The 19,169-nt window shown below is 46.7% G+C and overlaps 1 long non-coding RNA gene across 1 annotated transcript in view; it reads left to right on the top strand.

Moving 5' to 3' along the window:
• Nucleotides 1-9,670: 9,670 nt before the first annotated feature.
• Nucleotides 9,671-19,169, top strand: part of LOC144753987 (uncharacterized) — an 89,567-nt gene continuing 80,068 nt past the window's right edge. Inside the window, exon 1 of the long non-coding RNA XR_013594623.1 lies at nt 9,671-9,759. This is a non-coding gene — a long non-coding RNA (uncharacterized LOC144753987). The remainder of the gene's footprint in view (nt 9,760-19,169) is intronic.

Below are 19,169 nucleotides of genomic sequence, written 5' to 3'. Positions count from 1 at the left end.
TACTATTTGACTGCGCTACACTGCAATCCTGTCTGAATTTAAAAGTCACCACTGGAATTAGTTTGGGGGGGGGGAACACCTTCTTGGCTGCCAATGTTTTCTGCCATTTGCATAGAGCAGTTAGCGCTCTAGTGCGCAGCATCTTTCGTCACCTGCTCCAGGCCTGCGTATTTAAACGGGGCCGTGCAGACGGTGCACTGGAGCAGCGCCAAAGGCAAGCCCGCCTGCACCCATATGGGTCAAGGGACGAGGAATGCTGCCTTTGCATCCACCGACAGGCTCACTTACCCTGCTGCTCAACTGCTTGCCCTTTGTCCCTGCACCACAGGAGCCTGCCCCCTGTTTCTTGACTTAGACCTAGTCTCAGCATTAAGAAACTGTCCGCATAGCAACTTCACAACCACCTCCCTGCACCCTGAACCTATGCCCACATCAGTCGACCAATCCATGCATACTAAACTCAATCCTGCTCAGGACTTTATAGTTTTAACCTAAATTGTCGTTTGTTAGTGAAACATTATTGGGGCATGTTTAATTTCCTCACGGAACATAGCCCAGACACAATCTTTTTAATAGAAACCTAGCTCAATGATGCTTCAGGGACAATTATTATTACAGCTTTGTCCCCATGCTACCGAATTCTGAGAGTTCAATAAACAAAGCTAAGTCACTAAGCCCAATTATTTTCAATCTCTGCGTAATACCTCTGGCAGATATTGTGGAATCTTATGGGCTTACGTTGTTTACATACGCAGATGACAGCTGAATTGTGGTATCCCTTTCATCTAAAGATAACCACATCACAGAAGCCTTTAACATCTGTCTCGCCCGAGTTTGATTGTGGATGAATACCAACTCACTGAAACTTAATGGGGACATGACAGAGGTTTTGCTGGTGGGTAACTTTGGGGACCTCCTCTGTGGCTGCTGACCATGGGCTCCACTCCTTCCCCAGTACGCGTGGTAAAAAATCTGGGGATATGACTCAAGGGCAAGATTTCTATGAGCCATCAGAATAATAATGTAGCTGCTACTTGTTTCAGTATCCCTAAATGGCTGAGGAAAAATCTGGTACGCCTCCCAATCCCAGCTCAAAGAACTGTTGTCCAGGCCCTGTTGGTCTCCAGACTGGACTACTGTAATGTGTATCTGGATGCTGCGAAATTTCTGCTCAAATGGCACCAGACTGTCCTAAATGCGGCTGCATGCCTCCTCCACTGACCAAAATGCACTCCTTCAGCCAATATGTTACAAACTCTTCACTGGCCGCCAATCGAATGTTGAGTTCAATTTAAGGTGTTATGCTATTTGCATAAGTGCCTATCAAACTCAGGGGCCATGTATCTGAGACATCTTGGGCCATATGTATCAACATTCCGTTTTGCGATTCCTAAATAGCGATTTTTAAGGAATCGCTATTTAGAAATCGCAAAATGGTAAGTATGTAGAAATCAGCTTCTTTTTAGCGATTTCTTGAAATTCCTTAATTGCGATTAGCAAATTGCTAATCGCAATTAAGGAATAATTTCCCATCCATTTCTATGGGCCAGGAGGTCCATAGAAATGAAGGGGAAATGTGCAATTAGCTAATCGCAAATTGAGAATATTTTCAAGAGTGCAGGGGTGTCCTAAGGACACCCTGCTGCACCCCTGAAAATGACATGTGTGCGCATATGGTGCACGGGCATGTATGAGAGTCACATGGCACCTTTTGTTTTTAAAACAAAATGCTTTGTTAAAGGAATTCGCAATTTACCACCAACTTGAAGTTGGTGGTAATTTGCGATTCCTTAGGGACAATTAGCAATATTTTTTTGCATCATACATTGCATTTAAGGAATCGCAAATTTTGCGATTCCTTAAATGCAATCGCAATCGCAAATTGTGCGATTCCTTATTTTGAACCACATTTGCTTATTAAATACCATATTGAGAATTCGCATTCGCAAAGGCCGAAATTCTGAGAATTTCGGCCTTTACGAATTTCAATGATACATATGGCCCCTTGTTTCTTGGTTTGCACCTAAGCGCTCGCTCCATTCAAGCCATCTGGAACTGGCAGTGGTTCCTAGATCAATTTGGTCGGGCGTTGGTGTATCTGGGACCTAAGCTTTGAAACACCTTGACACAGAGCCGGAAAATCTCTCACAGCCTTTTGTAAACTGCTTAAAACTTGGTTGTTCCCACCTCTCTCATATCAGTTAACTCTCTGGTTAATTGGTAGTGCTTGGTAGATGCGGGTCACTGAGGAGGCTTGCACTGGGAAACCTTTTTCTAGGTAGCCATGCGCTTTACAAATCATGTACAATAATTAAGATCCTACATAGATGAACTGAAGCTTGTTCACAAATGAGGTTAGCGTTAGACAAGTAAAATCACTGACGTTATCTTGGCTATTGTATTTGGGAAACCAAAACTGAAGATTGAGGTGGTAGTGGTGGGCCCGGTTTTACTTAATTTATCACAGCTTCTGACGCCTTTGCAATCCTTTTTATGTGCCTTTAAGTGCATAGGTCTAGGGCACTGCCTTCTATTAGTTGTCTGATAGCATGGCTCAGTGAGTTAAGTGCTTACTACTTACATGTATTAGGATATCAGGGCCATGAATTTGTATTCTGCAAAAGAAACAATTGATGTGCGGAATGCTGGATAATGCAAACATTCACCCCCAGTCACAAGGATCTGGGTTTAATCCATCATTCTTTTGCTCACCACACCACACCAGTTTGGACCCAGCCATATGCAAAATAGTCTTGACCCTGTTCCTTATGGGAACAGTCCAGCCCGAACTGCCAAGCCAGGTCCTCCCTGGACCGGAAGCAAGCATCTTGGGACTGGTTTCAGGGCATCACCCATCATCAGCCAGGCTAGCTTGAATCCAGTGGTGTAGTGAGCACGAGACCCATGTCTGGGCGAATCCTTCCCACTTAAAGCGTCAAATGCAAAAGAAACAATTGATGGACGGAATGTTGTACAATGCAAACATTCACCCCCAGTCACAAGGATCTGGGTTTAATCCATCATTCTTTTGCTCACCACATCACCCCAGTTTGGACACAGCCATATGCAAATCAGTCTTGACCCTGTTCCTTGTGGGAACAGTCCAGCCCGAACTGCTAAGCCAGGTCCTCCTTGGACCGGAAGCAAGCATCCTGGAACTGGTTTCAGGGCATCACCCTTCATCAGCCAGGCTAGCTTGAATCCAGTGGTATAGTGAGCACGGGACCTACGTCTGGGCATACCCTTCCTACTTAGGGCGACAAAGGCAGAAGAAACAATTAATGGATGGAATGCTAGACAATGCAAACATTCACCCCCAGTACATGCTGGCTGATGAGGGCTGAAAGCCCTAAACCGGTCCTAGGATGCTTGTTTCCAGTCCAGGGAGGACCTGGCCTGGCAGTTCGGGCTGGACTGTTCCCATTGGGCGCAGGGTCAGGACTGATTTGCATATGGCTGGGTCCAAACTGGAAAGGCATGGTGAGCAAACAAACGATGGGTTTAGGCCGAGATCTCTGTACTGGAGTGAATGTATGGCATTGTTCTGCATTCTGTCCATCAATTGTTCTTTTTGCATTTGTCACCCTGAGTGAGACGGGTACGCCCTGACGTGGGTCCTGTCCTCTCCATACCACTGGAGTCAAGCTATCCTGGCTGATGAGGGCTAAAAGCCCGAAACCGGTCCTAGGATGCCTGCTTTCATCCAGGGAGGACCTGGCCCCTCAGTTCGGGCTGGACTGTTCCCATTGGGCACAGAGTCAAGACTGATTTGCATATGGCTGGGTCCAAACTGGAATGGCATGGTGAGCAAAAAAAACGATGGATTTAGGTCCGGATCTCTGTACTGGGGTGAATGTATGACATTGTTCTGCATACTGTCCATCAATTGTTCTTTTTGCATGGATTCGTATTCTAGCAAGGACAACTCAATCTGTCATCCTTCCAATGTGAATACATTTATCTCAAAATGGATAATAGCAACCTTTGGTATTCCATACAGTGCTTAGAGTCAGCGAAAAACTGAAGCCAAGCAGTAAACTGGCTTCCCTTTGACTCCTCTCCAAGACCGCTGTGATGCACACTTCCTCAGGGATCTGCGCCTTTGACACTAATATTTAAATCTTGACTTCACTGATCCACTTCTGTTCTCTGTCTTTCTGACTTGTGCTAATGACACTCAATCCTTTGTCAAGACTGTAGGGCGACCTACATTAGACTACTGCAAATTGTTTATGCCCAAATACATGAATGTTTCAAGTAAAAAATAGGCAAAGCATGTGTCCTGTTTAGGCGCAGCAGAGATGACCTCTGGAGCCCTGCGTACTGGCTAGGATCTGGCGAGATCCAGTCCGGATCCATCTCGCTATTGGGACTCTAGCATTCTGGCGGAAGCAAGTCTCTCAGCAGAGATCCAAGTTTCCAGTGTTCTCAAATCTTGATTATTTTATCTGGAGCACCACATACTGGCCAGGATAGAGGGGGGATCCTGTCCAGATCTAGCATTCTAGTTGACGCAGCGCTGTCTCTGGAGCCCCTAAACTACTAGTGTTTTGAAATATGGATTATTTCGAATTCATCCTTTGGAATGCTTGCTACATTACTGACTGTTTCCTCAACAAATTCAATACATGCCTTCACTGTTACTGAAACAACTTTCCAAGTGTACCCTACTCAGGGGCCAAGGGTTTAGTACTGCGTGTCGGTTAAATGTCCCCCTCTTTAAGAACATGGTCTTGGTTACACTTCCTGTTCGTGGTTGATGTCCTTGGGAGAAGGGAGTGGCCCAGAGATGTTGGGGTCATAAGTGGGTGTGGAGGGGGAGGAGTGAAGCTGGATTGATGGGTTTAGAACCACTGAGGCTTCAGTTTTGTTCTGAACTGCTCTATTGATTGGGCACCGCAGTCTTGTCTGAATGGATGGGGTCGCCAGGTGCTGCTGTATCGGTGAGTGGAGGTTGTATATTGGGGTGTATTGTTGTTTTTGGGAAAAGGGACACCCTCAGTCAATGGAAGTGATACAGGTTGGAACGTGGACACCAAGCTGGACTTAGACCCTGCACATTCCCCCTTGCCTAATTTCTTTTAAACTCAGGTGGCCTCACAAAACTCTAATTAATTCCTCGGGCTGATTCTTGTTTTTGCTGCTGGTGGAGGGGTATTTACTGAAAACGGAGCCTCTTATTACTTTCTCCTGACATTCCAATCCGACTTGTCGTGTCTCCCTCAGCACACCATGAACCATGTCCACAGCACTCTTAGATATGTTGTGTACGCTCAGCACACCATGAACCATGTTCACAGCACCCTTAGATATGTTGTGTACGCTCAGCACACCATGAACCATGTCCACAGCACCCTTAGATATATTGTGTACACTCAGCACACCATGAACCATGTCCGTGGAACCCTTAGACAAGTTGTGCACACCCTCCGCAAACCATGTACCGTATCTAAGGCACCCTTAGCCATGTGGTGTACATCCTTCGCACACCATGAACCATGTCTGCGGCACCCTTAGACATGTGTACACCCTCAGCACACCATGAGCCATGTCCACAGCACCCTTAGATATGTTGTTTACGCTCAGCACACCATGAACCATGTTCACAGCACCCTTAGATATGTTGTGTACACTCAGCACACCATGAACCATGTCCACAGCACCCTTAGATATATTGTGTACACTCAGCACACCATGAACCATGTCCCTGGCACCCTTAGACAAGTTGTGCACACCCTCCGCAAACCATGTACCGTATCTAAGGCACCCTTAGCCATGTTGTGTTCACCCTCTGCACACCATGAACCATGTCTGCGGCACCCTTAGACATGTGTACACCCTCAGCACACCATGAGCCATGTCCGCAGCCCCCATAGACATGTTGTGAACATCCTCTGCACACCAAGAACCATATACGCAACCCCCTTAAACATGTTGTGTACACCATCAGCACACCATGAACCATGTTCGCAGCCCCCATAGGCATGTCATGAACATCCTTAGCACACCATAAACGTTGCACCCTTAGACATGGTATGTACACCATCAGCCCACCATGAACCATGTCTGCGGCACCCCTAGACATGTCATGTACACCATCAGCTCACCATGTACCATGTCTGCAGTACCCATAGACATGGTCGTGTACACCCTCAGCACACCATGAACCATGTCCGCGGCACCATCAGACGAGCACAGCAACAGCAGGCTTTCTCTGCTCGCCTACACACCCCAACTCTGCACGATGTCCGTCCCCTCAGCCAGCTGCGTCTGAAGAGGGGTCATGATTACATGTGTCCAGATGTAACCTAATGCAGAAATAAAACTACATGCAAGTGGGGATGAGCTGTGCTGGAAGGTCACATGGGAGAAAACCCTGGATCACCCTCTTCAGGAAGATGCAGGTGTTAGGCCTTCTGCACATCTCCACACATTCATGACACGAGGAGCACTGCAACCGTGCAGGCCTCAGAACACCTAATCTGGGGGCATATTACCAAGGGTGGCGATAGGCAATTATCGCCGGTTTAGCGGACGTTTTCGGACGCTAAGCGGCGATAATTCTATCGCTGTATTAGCAAGCTGTCGCTAACTGATGCTTTTAGGCGATAGCAAGCGGTTTGGGGCCCACTTTGCATGTCAGCGATATTTATCGCTAATGACATGCGAAGTGGGCGTATCCAACCTGTTAGCGACTGAAAGCAGTCGCTAACGTCGCTATCGCCTATTAGCAAGGCAGGTGTAGCGATGGCAATATCCCCACTATCGCCAAAAACCAACGCCTGCTCAGACCAGTTCTTAGCCATGTTATCCAATGGTAGGTGGATAACATGGCTAAGAGCATTTAGTCGCTAATACGTGAATATTGCTGTATTCTCAGCGATATTCACGCATTTCAGGACTCCCATAACGCCCTCGGCTTCTGAACGGATTGAATCCCCGATGCACACCGTCTCCGTGTGGCTGAATGATTCCCGCGGAAAACAAAACAAAATAAACATAAATAAAATACGGAAGACTCTCCGGCTTCGTTTTCAAATACAGCCGGCTATCTTGGCATACAGCGTGCAGTTGATACAAAGAATGTGAACTCTGTTACGTAACAACAGCGCACCGCTTGGCGGGTGCCCTGTGTTTTGACATCTTCACAACCCTATACAGATAGTTTTCCTTGATTTACAGTCTACCTCCACCCCTGCAATTTCTTTGCTCGCGGTGCAGTGATGTCTATACCCAGTCCCCGTCCTGAGGAGAACCTGTAATTGGTTTGGTTCGAAACGCGTTGACCCCCAGCCTGTGACAAGAAAGAAGGGTGCAGCTAGGGATCAACTAATTCCACTGTCGTGGGCCCTTGCTCGCAATTATATCAAATAATCAGTCACAGGTTTTGTGAGACAGGCAGGCAGTTTCATTCCATCTCTAGTTCCGCCTGTCTACTGGTATTTTAGTTAAAGGACTGGTTTTTCTTTCTATGTTCTATGTAATGTTTTTTTACTACAATTGATTTGGAATGTATGTATTGTGTTTAAGTTGTATTTTGGTGTCATGTAATTTTTTGAATTTTTGGAGTATTCAGTATTAATGTTTGAATATTTCGTATCTATTGTGCACACAATTGCTTGTTTTTGCTTTTGACTTGACTGTTTTTGACAGTGGTTTCCTTTGAAGACATGTTTTTATGAATTCTTGAAATTTGATTACAAATGAAAATAAATGTTTTGCTAAACAAATTTCGTGGTCACGCAGTTCAAATGGGCTGTGTGGTTTCTAAGTTCAATTTAAAGTATCCTGGCTAGCCACTTTGTTCTGTTTTGCAATTGTTGAGGTCCAGGCTGGTCAGTTGCAGGACCCAAAACCTCCTTGTACACACACAGACCAGTTCTTAGCCATGTTATCCAATGGTAGGTGGATAACATGGCTAAGAGCATTTCGTTGCTAATGCGTGAATTTTGCTGTATTCTCAGCGATATTCACGCATTTCGCCGCTATCGCTGGATATTTTAGCACAATGGAGAAAAATGTTGCTAATAGCATGTTTTCTCCGCTAACATATGCAGCGATAGGCAGCGATAAAAAATCGTCGCTAAGCCTATTTAGCGATAATTATCGCTACTTGTTGGTAATATGCCTCATGCAGGTAGATTCATCAAGGGAAATTGCGCTTGCAAAGGGCCAGATTCTCAGAATCTGGCCCATTGCGAGCGCAATTTTTGCATTTGGGATTCATCATCCCAAATGCAAAAATCGCTAATAGCGAAATCGCATATTTGCGAGGAATTGCATTTAAGGAATCTCTATTTGAGATTCCTTAAATGCAATTCATTAACCATTTTTTTTGCGAATTCGCTATTACTAGCCGCTATTTACCACGAACTGTAACTTCGTGGTAAATAGCGAAAACTTAGAAAAATGCACTTCAGTGCATTTTTCTAAGTTGCATGTTACACACACACATGTCCTTTGGACATGTGTGTGCGCAACACGTGTACATTTTCATTTATGGGGTGCTACAGGGTGTCCTTTGGACACCCCTGGCACCATTGAAATCGCATCCTTATTTGCGATTAGCAAATTGCTAATCGCAAATAAGGAAGCTGTAGAAATCGCAATATTATTTGCAATTCCTACATGAATCCCGTTTTGCAAGTCCTTAATAGCGATTCCTTATGAATCGCTATTACAGACTCGCAAAACGGGACTTTGATGAATCTGGCTGCTAGTGTCTTGTTTACCAAATGAAAAACTCAAGGAGCTTTCAGGTCTTATTTGTCCTTAAGTAGCTTGGGCTGGAGGCTGATTTCCAACCTTGTCAATGTATTGAAGAGCTCTTCCTAGAGAGAGTTTTTCCTCTAGTTACTGGTCTTAAGGTCCCTGGAGTTTAAACACCTGCTGTGCAACAAGATAGAAGATCCTAATGACCATAAAAGGACTCGCTTTTTCTTCTCACTCTTTCCCCTGTCCATCTGGAGACCCCTAAAATGGGAGACTGGGAGGGGGATTGTATTCATAGCTAAAAAGATAAGCTGTTCTTAACTCTGAGATGGGGGGGGCGGGGTGGGAGGGGTTTAAAGGATACCTGGAGCAGAACAGAGCCTGGTATCTCCTGTTGCAGCAATTCTGTAATATCACATGGAAGAAAACGAGGACAATGATGGAGAATCAATCCCAGTTGAGCCCTTCCACTCTCTCTTTCACGCTGCCAGTCGTTTCCCTGGATATATATGTAATTTCTCTATTCCCCATCATGTGTCCTGTACAGGCTGGAGTTTATTCCTATCTGATTAGTAGAACAGTAAAATGTTGCAAGACCAGGATTCCCCTAGATGGTCGCCAGCTTTTTTGCATATCTTAGATACAGCATATGGCGGGGCACTGATGTGGGACGAACTGACCACACGTGTTTCGCTTCTCTGAGGTTCTTGCCAAGGACTTAGCTTTCGTTTCCTCACACACCACTGACCTACTTAGTTTCCTCTGCCGGTCTATTGTTTTTCTTGATTCTTCATTGATACGCATATGGGAAACCTCGCTGCTCTCAGGAGTTCTCCTTTAAGGTGAAACCACGATCTCACTTCCTTTGTCCGGAAGCTTGACTCTGGTGTAGAATTAAGTTATCAGAAACTCAGTCCGCGAACGACTGGATCCAAAGAGGGAGAGACTCCATCAGACAGTGAGACAACTGTATCGCGGTCCATAATGACGCTGTTCACATCTTATCCAACACCACTCATCCTCTTCCTTCTTCATCTTCTTGCCAGAGTTGGTAAGATTTTTTTCCCCTAACATAAATTCTTTCATAGTGATTATGCGGGATTGTATAATGAGCACTAGAAAAAGTTCCCCATTTCATGCTTCAAGTAGTTGTAGCATGGAATATGCCTGAGCAATAGTCCCACTAGCCTGCGGGTGAGAGAGGTAATAAAGGTTTCATGTGTGTGAACCTCACCCATGAAGGAGGCTCTGCCTTTATCACCAGATCTCTCTGGAGGGCATTGCTTGTGGAGATGTGAGAGCTGCTCACTGAATATATACCAGCCAGTCCTCTAAATTGAGAAGTCTATTTCGTGAGGCCATGTCTAGGGTATTGTGTCTAGCTTTGTAGGCCTCATTAAGAGCATTGTGTCTATAATATTCTATGTAGATGTCACATATGAAATATTATGTTGAGTCATGGAGGCCACATCTGGAGTATTCTTTCAGATTGTGACGGTCAATTTTAGCATATCGTCAAGTCCTGGAGTACACATTGGAAATACTACATCCAGTTCTGGAGACGCTCCAGGAGGATTTTGGTCAGTTCAGGAAGTACGTCAGGTGTGTTCTGTGCAGCTCTAAAGGATATTGCTTCAAAATGTAAAGGTACATTGGAGAGAGTCCATTGTCAGTTGCAAGGCGGGTTCGAATTAAACTGAATTTAATTGAGAAACACCGAATATGAACATGAGGTATCTCAAGGAATTGATCTGCACCAAGGCCCCGCATGGCTATTCAAGGGCCCTTGGAGTTATGCAGCAGTGAAGAACAGAATTTAGCAGCATGGCTAAATAAAGTATGCTGCACAAGAAGTCGACCTATCTGGCAGATATAAAGCATATACAGCGCCAGGACACCTCCGGGTAACAACGCGCTCTAAAAATGTGAAAAATAAATAAATAAATAAATAACATGAGTATGTGAAACCGCAGTGAAAGATTTCAACACTATACCCCTCAACGCACTCTGAGGTCATCTGCTCAGCTGCTGATGGCCATGCCTACGGTCCGGCTGTCTCGGATCGGGGGTAGATCCTTCCAAGTGGCAGCCTCTCGTTTATGGAACACTCTACCTCTTGGTCTCAGACAGATGCAAGACCTCCTCACGTTTAGGCGGAAACTAAAGACCTGGCTCTTTCAAATGTAAGTTTTCGGTCAGTTTCTTCTGCACGGAGGTGTTTCTTTCTGTTAGCTGTTTTGTGGTCTTTTGTTGTCAGCGCCGGGACACTCCTGGGAGTAGCCGTGCACTTTATTGACATATAACACATAACATAACATAAAGAATATGAGGCAACATTATAGCCCGCTGCCGAGGGCACTACTGGTTGTTAAAGGCCCTGAGTGCAGCTCGGGCCTATAACGAGGAGAGGGCCTTTAACAACCTGTATAGCCAGCCATTATAAGCCCAGAGCTACTACAGTGTTTTCAGTGAGCTCTCAACATTCCAATGTTCTAATCCTTGGTAGGACTGTTTAGCTACTATCACTGTTTGCCTCTACTGACAAAAAAGTGATTTCAGTGATTGCTATAACATAATAGATTGCGCAAGAAAGTAAACTATGGGCCAGAAGTATAATTGCATTTAGAACAATTTGAGAGGAAATTTGAGAGAGATGGTTTACAAAATTCTCATTATTAGTAGGTCGCAATACGACCTAACTCATTAATATTTATGAGGTAAGTTACTTATTACAATTTAGTGCAATTAGCCACAATCGGGGATGGTAGTCTGCACAGGTCACCAGGCCAGCATGAAAGATTTATTTATATTTTTAAAAAGCATGAAGGAAGGAAGCATGTCTGCTTTTAACAACAAACAAAAAAGTTACGTTGACATTTTGTTTTTTCCATTTTCAATGAGAGGTGGCAATGTTCTTCTGCTCCACTGGACCACTACCTGCTCTTCCTCAAACTTTCACAAAAAATCACAAACAGAAAGGGGTGCAAAGGGAAACCTTTCTCCTTTGTGAGTTAGTCAGTAACTTTCTTAATGGTTTGCAACTGGAATTATGATTGCAAACCATTGATAGATACATCTGATACTGAATCGCAATTTGGAGTATACACCCAAAAGCATTCCCATTCCAAGTTGCGTTTCAGTATTCCAAAACATGCCCCTACCAAATTGCAATTCGGTATTGTGCTGTTAACCCTTTTTAGAAATTTGTAACACTCTGGATCTGATACATAGGGAAAACAAGCATTGGCATAGCCAATAGGTCTCGCTTTTGGGGCCTAATAAGTATTTACTAGTACTTTGTGCATGTAGGTGGCCTTTATCAGCTCTGCATCGACGCCATGTACATCAGAAATTATGTTGCAGTGCCCACTTTGGTGCATCAGATCCTTTCTTTCTATGACAACTGCTTTTTGGCCCGTTTGTTGTCGAATTTCTCTTGAGCTAGCTTCCAGTGTGCTAGGGACATGCCAAAGCCCACAGATTTCAAGCCTTGTGGGGATTGTCACCACCAGATGTCGGTGTCGGGTCCCCACCTGGGCTATCTCTGGTGCCTGAGGTTGGGGCTCAAACCCAAGGCCTGCACTGAGTGCTAGTCCATGCACCTAAAGGCAAACTGCCAGCGGGCGATGAAGCCCCTGGCGGCTTGGCAGAAGAAGGCCCTGCTCCTGATCTCGTTCCCACAGACACTCTTGAGGACTGTCCAGAAGTCGTTCCCGCAGACAATAGTCGTCAAGATCCAAAACCTCCTCGTTGAAGTCAGGTAGGTCCAAGAAGAAGTTGAAGCGTTCTTCTGCTTCACCTAGTTGACCTCGTACTTCTAGGCCCAGCTTCTACAGTCCACCTGCAGAGACAGCGTCAGGGCGCGCTCCGCGCAACCTGGAGGTACCCAGCAACTCCTGCCCAGTTACCAGAATTTGATGATGCCATGCATTCCCTCTTTGGGACCCACTCCCTCTGGCGCACCCTTGGGCCGCACATTACCGAGAGGTGCCCAGCCTGGGTTGCAGCCAAGGGGTTTGCCCTCAATACCTGGTGGGCCCTCAGAATCCATCCATGGATCTGGGACGAAGACGCCTTAGGTAATACCACCTACACCGGCTCCATTCCGTCCAGTGCCTGCCACCGCACCGTCACTGCTGCTTGATGATGAGCCCATCATAATCCCCAACGTAGAAGCAGGGCTGTCTGATGCCGCACCTAGCTCCATACCGTCCCTGTCAACCCCTGGATTTACTCTATTAGGGTCATCCTATGACCCTCTGGGGGCGATGAGGAGAAGGTGTATGGGCCTTTGGAGGTAAACCCTGCTGATGACATAAACCGGTATGAGGAGCAGGGAGATGCCAGTGGAAACCTCAACAGACATTGGCATGTTGTCCCCTCCAGGCCAGGCCTCGGAGGAAGCGCGTCATTCACCATGGTGATGTTGCCAAGGCTGCAGAGTTCCTTGATCTTCCACTCCCTGCAGTCAAAGTCAGGTCAAATGTCTTCACAGGGGTGCTACAGACAGGGGCATGTTCCCCAGAACCATTCCTGCCCTTTAATGAAACCTTCACCAACACTTTCCTGGGGAGCTAGGTTAAACTTAGCACAAGGGCTCCTGTGCACCATATGATTGCCCGACGCCATTGTCCCACCACAGGGGACACAACTTTCCTTTCCCAGCACCCCTCCCCAAAAAGCTGGGTGGTGCAGGCCTCCATGGACAATATCAACATGAGTGCGCTCCCTATCTCACCACAGTATAAGGATTCAAAGAGGCTCGACACCTTAGAAAAGCGCATCTTTTCTTCCACCAGCCTTGCATTGTAGTCGGTAAACACCACATACCTCTTGGGATGCTATTTCCATGAGTTGTGGGATTCGGTTAGGCTGCTGCTTCACATGTTGCCTGATGAGGGCTGTTCCATCCTCAACCAGGGGTTACTGGATGGCAGGGATGTGGCTTTGTTTGCCATGTGGTGTGTATTAGTAACCGCAGACTACCTTGGTAGGGCCATGGCTTCTACAGTGATGCTTCACTGCCACACTTGGTTACTGTCCGCTGGGTTCTCGGGGAATTTTCAGTCATCCTTGATTGACATGCCCTTTGATGAGTTCTGCCGGATGTATGACGTTACAATGCATACTTTTACATCGCAAGTTTTACAACGCATACCATTACAACGCATAATGCTTTTGGGCGCTGGATAGTGAATAGTTTAATTTACTATTCCAACTCCAGTCCCCGTGGATAGTAGGGAAGGTGTTGGATAGTACATTAAACCTATTACCTATCCTAGAGCACCCCCCAGCGCTATGCGTTGTAATGGTTTGCGTTGTAAAAGTTGCGTTGTAATGGTAGTTCGTTGTAAAAGTTTCTTTGTAAAGGCTGTATAACGTCCTGCCTGTTCAGTGAGAAGGTCAAAGCAGTGCTCAAGCGCTTTTGAAAAGAGCAAGTTCACCCGCGATCTTTGGGTCTCTCTCTTTCGACCCGGCCACAACACATGTCCTTTCTTACCTGCTGCACAGGAAGAATCGTGGCCATCCACTGTACCAGCTCCAGGCAGTACAATAGCCACCCAGTCGTTTCAGGGAAGGACCCGTGGCGCCCAAAGAGGAAGCAGAAACCTTTCATTAGCAGGCTTGCCAATCCTCCACTCCCACAGCTGCCTCCAAGCCTCTTTAGTGTGACTTCCAACCTGCACACACCCTGTGGGGGGGGCAGGAACACACATCACCTGCCCCTTTGGTCCAGCATCACAACAGATCAGTGGTCACTTCAGATAGTCCAGAAGGGGTACACCCTACCGTACGTGGACACCCCCAGCCCATGCCACCATCCCAGGAACTGATGACTGAGGACCATCACCATCAGGTAGTGCAGAGTCTCTTTTCCATGAGGACCAGAGCGAGGGTGGCTGTGCCAGAGAGGGGTTGGTTGTTATACCTGCTACTTTCTGGTACCAAAGAAGGACGGAGGCCTCTGTCCCATATTAACCCTGCGCCCTCTCAATTACTCGCTTTGGAAGGAGAAGGTAAAAATGCTCACTTTGACTCAGGTTTTGTCTGCCCTGGATGGCAGTAGTTGCAGCACATCTATGGAGGTCAGGGGTTACAGTCTTCCCCTACCTCAATGACTGGCTATTGAAAGTGGGCTCACCACACCTCCATACTACTGCAGATATCCTGCATTCCCTGGGGTTTTCCATCAACTTGCAGAAGTCCCATCATGACTCGTACTCAGATGCTCCCTTTTATCTATACCATTCCGACTCAGTGCAGTTGTAGGTCTATCTTCTGGAGTGGTAAGTCCAGGATATTCAGGCTATGATACTGATGTTTCAGCCTCTATCCTGGATTTCAATGAGACTGACTCTGAGGTTACTGGGGCTCAGGCCTTCTGAATCCTAATGGTAAAACATGCCCGTTGGCATATTATGGGCTCTGCAGTGGGGCCTGAAGTCCCAGTGGGTGCAGCAAGAGGTGAAGCTCTCTGACCTGGCCCAAGTATCGGCGGGCACTGCAAAATACCTGTAGTGGTGGCAAGTGAACAGTGATTGGGTCAGTGGCAGACCCCTCTCCCTTCCCCACCCAGAACTCACAGTGGTAACAGATGCGTGACTTCTGGGTTGGGGCAGCCATCTGGGAGAGATGGAGATTAGGGGACTGTGGACTTCAACAGAATCCCAGCTCCAAATCAATCGAAGCCTGTGATGTGATCTTGCCAGCCAGGTACTCTTGCACTAAGTCCAGATTGTGGCATGGTGTTCCACACACCAGGTGTATCCCCTTTCTGCACCTCCGTCAGAGGTTTTGTTATTTGTTCTTTCCATCCCATGTCCAACAGGGCCCTTCCTTGGGCTCTGTAAAAGGATATTTGTCAGACATCTCAGCCTTTCTGCGGCTGCCTCACCAACCTTCCCTCTTTAAGTTGCCTGTTGTGACTTGTTTTCCTAAAGATTTACAGGTTTCCTCCTGCCCCATTTGTCATGCCCCAATAGGGGCCTAAACCTTGTTTTGACATTTTTGATGTGTACTCCTTTCAAGCCTCTCCATTCTGGTCCTTTACAGCTCCTTACCATCAAGGCTGCTTTTCCGGTGGCTGTTACATCAGCCAGGAGGGGCAGCGAGCTTCAGCCTCTTTCTGTGAACCCTCCATACACCATGTTCTTTCCAGAAGAGCTGGTCCTCAGAACGCGAGCCTCTTTGTTCCCCAAAGTGGTAAACCCTTTACATCTTGACCAGAGTATCACTCTGTCTGCTTTCTACACCCTATCTCACCCTTCCAAGGAAGAGAAGAAACTACATCACCTAGACACTAAAGGAGTGCTATCATTTTACATTGATCGTCCAAAACCTCACAGGGTGGACGATCAACACTTTATTGGGGTTGCTGGGGCTTAGAAGGGGATGCGGTGGATGCAATGCAGTCTATGAGGTCTTCCTGCAGGAACTTCTCAGTCTACGAAGATGATAAGGGGGTCCTGGACACTGGGTTTGACGTCCCACGAGGTCCTCTACAGCCTGGCCGAAGTCCAGTTACCACTAGACTACCAGTCGTACGGTGTCGTGGTCACAGTCGATCCTTCTCCATACTGTAGTTTGCCCTCTGGGCAACCAAGGTGCACTCCGAAGACTCTCCCAGGTACAGAAGACCCGGTTGCTACTTCTGAGCATCAGGTTCTGGTCCTTGGTGCTGCACTATGGCGAGGAGTGACGATTCAGGGGCCTGGGCTACCACTCACCCTTAGCAGGATTCCTTAGCTGAGGCGTCCCTGTGCTGCGAACAGGAGGTCAGTCAGCTAACTCTTGGAGTCTCTTGTCTGGCTGGGCTCAGAGGATGACTTGTCCCTGAACAGGAAACAGCAGGCAATGCCACTCCCCTTGCTAGCCAGCAGGTGCAGCCTCTCTGTGCTGGGACTTTGGTGCAGAAGGGCAGTCCTTCTTCTGCCCTCCTTCCAGTCCTGTTGAGATCTGGGTGCCAGGGTGCCCTATTTTTGCTCAGAAAATGCCCTCATGGCAGGTTGCCATTGGTAGCGAATGGGCTACCAGGTTCACTCCCTCCTGATCAATTACTGGGAAGTGTGGCATCTAGCTCTCCCAAGATGCATCATTCTGCCTACTCCCAACATGGCACAGCTCCTTTCTTGGCGCCCAGAGCTACCTAGCCAAATCCAGAAGTGTGGCGACCAAGGGGGCAACACACACCCCTGAAAAGACTGCTTGACAACAGGTTTTTCCTCTCCTTTCTGGGTGCCAGCTAGTCTGCCTAAACAATGGGGCTGCCTCTCTCCCAGGTGTTCCCCATTTGTGGTTCAAAGGCGGCTTTAGCTTTGAAGCTCACCTGTTAGGCCAACACTCATGTGGCGTCCTGCATGAGAAAGGTAACACCTTACTCCAGTGCAGGCCCCCATTATCTCCTTTCCTGGGAGTCGTTAGCACATCACAAACACACACAAGAGGGGGGACTGAGAGCAGATTGGGAACAGAGGTCCAGTACCCGTGCACTCTAGAGTCTACATTTCAATCACTAGAGGGTAACTGTTCCTAGAAAAGAGCTGACCAGTTCGGTCGCTAGAAGGACAAGTGACAGGCACTCTGTCGAGGGGTGTAAGTTGGATAATAATTTTAAAGGGGGAATTCCTCCTTGTTAAGGACATGCCCTGACACACCCAGGCGGGTGACATGCTTCATCTTCGGGCGTTGTTCCTCGTGGGAGTGTCACTGCAGTCTCCCACGGGCCCCGTCAGAGGGCTCTTTGTCGGAGAACTTTTTTTAGGAATGCCTAAGTGGTGAGTGTGGGTGTGGGGGTGTGGTGATTAGTGAGTTAAAAATATCACACCAATGCCCTGGAGAGACTTTATTCTGGGGTCCGTGCAATATGGTTAAAAACTGGAATTAAGAGGAATACTCTTCACACAGTGGTCAGGGTAGGGAGTATTCTCCTTCTGCGTATTTTTAGTGCTAGTGACGGTAAAATAACAATGGTATCAGGTCGACAGGTTTCACACCTCTCGTGGTCCCTAGTGGATCCAGTGGCGTTTCTTCAGGACTGTGCAAAAGTGTATAAAGTGAAGGAAAAGGGGGTCTGGGACAGCGACATCAAGTAACCCTGTGATGATACCTAGATTCAGGTACCCAAACGGCTATGACCACTTTATTTGCAAAATCCAATAGCACAAGTCGTAAGGGAAGGCTACATCGGCTAGGAGCGCGACATTGAGAAGTAAACATTGACCTCCTATGAAGCAAGCTAGTTACCTGTCCTCCGCTGCTCAATCGCCCGGCGCAGATTTTTAACTGTGGAAAACAGTTGATTAGAAGAATTAATAACTGCTTCAATCTTGCTCGTGAAGTAGGCTGGTTATTCCCTTAAAATCAGGGCCTTTTACTCAAATAGACATTTATTATAATTTCATCACTGTAGTGAGAGAAGTTCAATTGTAGTCTCTGCGGAATAGTTCTGTATCCGCTTCTTCTTTGTGCAGTCGTAGGTAGGGGGCAAGGAGTCCTGACACCTAGGACCCTGGGCTCCAGGTGTCTTCCCTCCATGTATCAGTCATTTGAAGGCTACTAATGTGCAGTACAGGTGCATAATAACCAGTGCAGAACATAGTTGGATGGAAGGTTCTGGAGGACTACTGGGTCTTTCCCCCATTAAACTAATGCGCATGTCACAGATCACGTTGAATTTAATTCTCACCCCTGCTCAGTGCTAGTGAAGCGCTTTGAGCATCATTTTAATGTGGTGTCTCCTCTGTAGCTTCAAGTACATGTTTGCAAACTGACTTCGGATCATTTAGATTACATTGAGCAGGATTTTGACAGTCTCATGCTGATGATCTTGTCCTTCTTCTCCTATCTTACGGTGAAAATCTGGAACGAACAACCTCTGACGCTAAGGACCCCAACCTCTCTGATGGAATTCCAGAAAGTACTCAAGACATGACTGTTCGACTCAGTCACCTGAGCCATCTTGACCCGCAAGTGCCTGTATACCCTGTCGGGTGATTAGCCACGCTAAAGAAATCCACTTGATTGATTGATAATGTAGACATGCCACCAGTAGGGTTCTCGTCAGAGTGACTTGTTAGATCAATTTGAGAAACAGCAAAAGTTTTTGCGATAGGGAGAGCTGAAAAATGACGCTCTTGGCCACAGCATTAATTGAAGAAGTGAAAGTGTGCTAAAAAATGATGGATTTTTAAATTTCCTTACTTTCTAAGTGGTGTAGGGTGGCCGGTCCAGGTTGGTGACCAGGAGTAGGTCTGGCGGTGTAGTGTGATGTTCTCTATGGTCGAAAGCCCCTAATCAATCATTTGGAAATGGATTGCACTTCGCCCACTAACATCTGGAGATTTACCTGGCAGTGGTGTGGGAGATAAGCCAGAGAGCCTATAAATATTGAAGAGAAGACAGAATAAGAAAGAACGCTGAAGAGTTTTAAAATATAGTAAAATATTCATTTAAAATAA

The sequence above is a fragment of the Lissotriton helveticus genome, chromosome 5_1, assembly GCF_964261635.1.
Source record: "Lissotriton helveticus chromosome 5_1, aLisHel1.1, whole genome shotgun sequence".
NCBI classification, from domain to species: Eukaryota; Metazoa; Chordata; class Amphibia; order Caudata; family Salamandridae; genus Lissotriton; species Lissotriton helveticus.
This window is presented reverse-complemented; position numbering and strand designations above follow the sequence as displayed.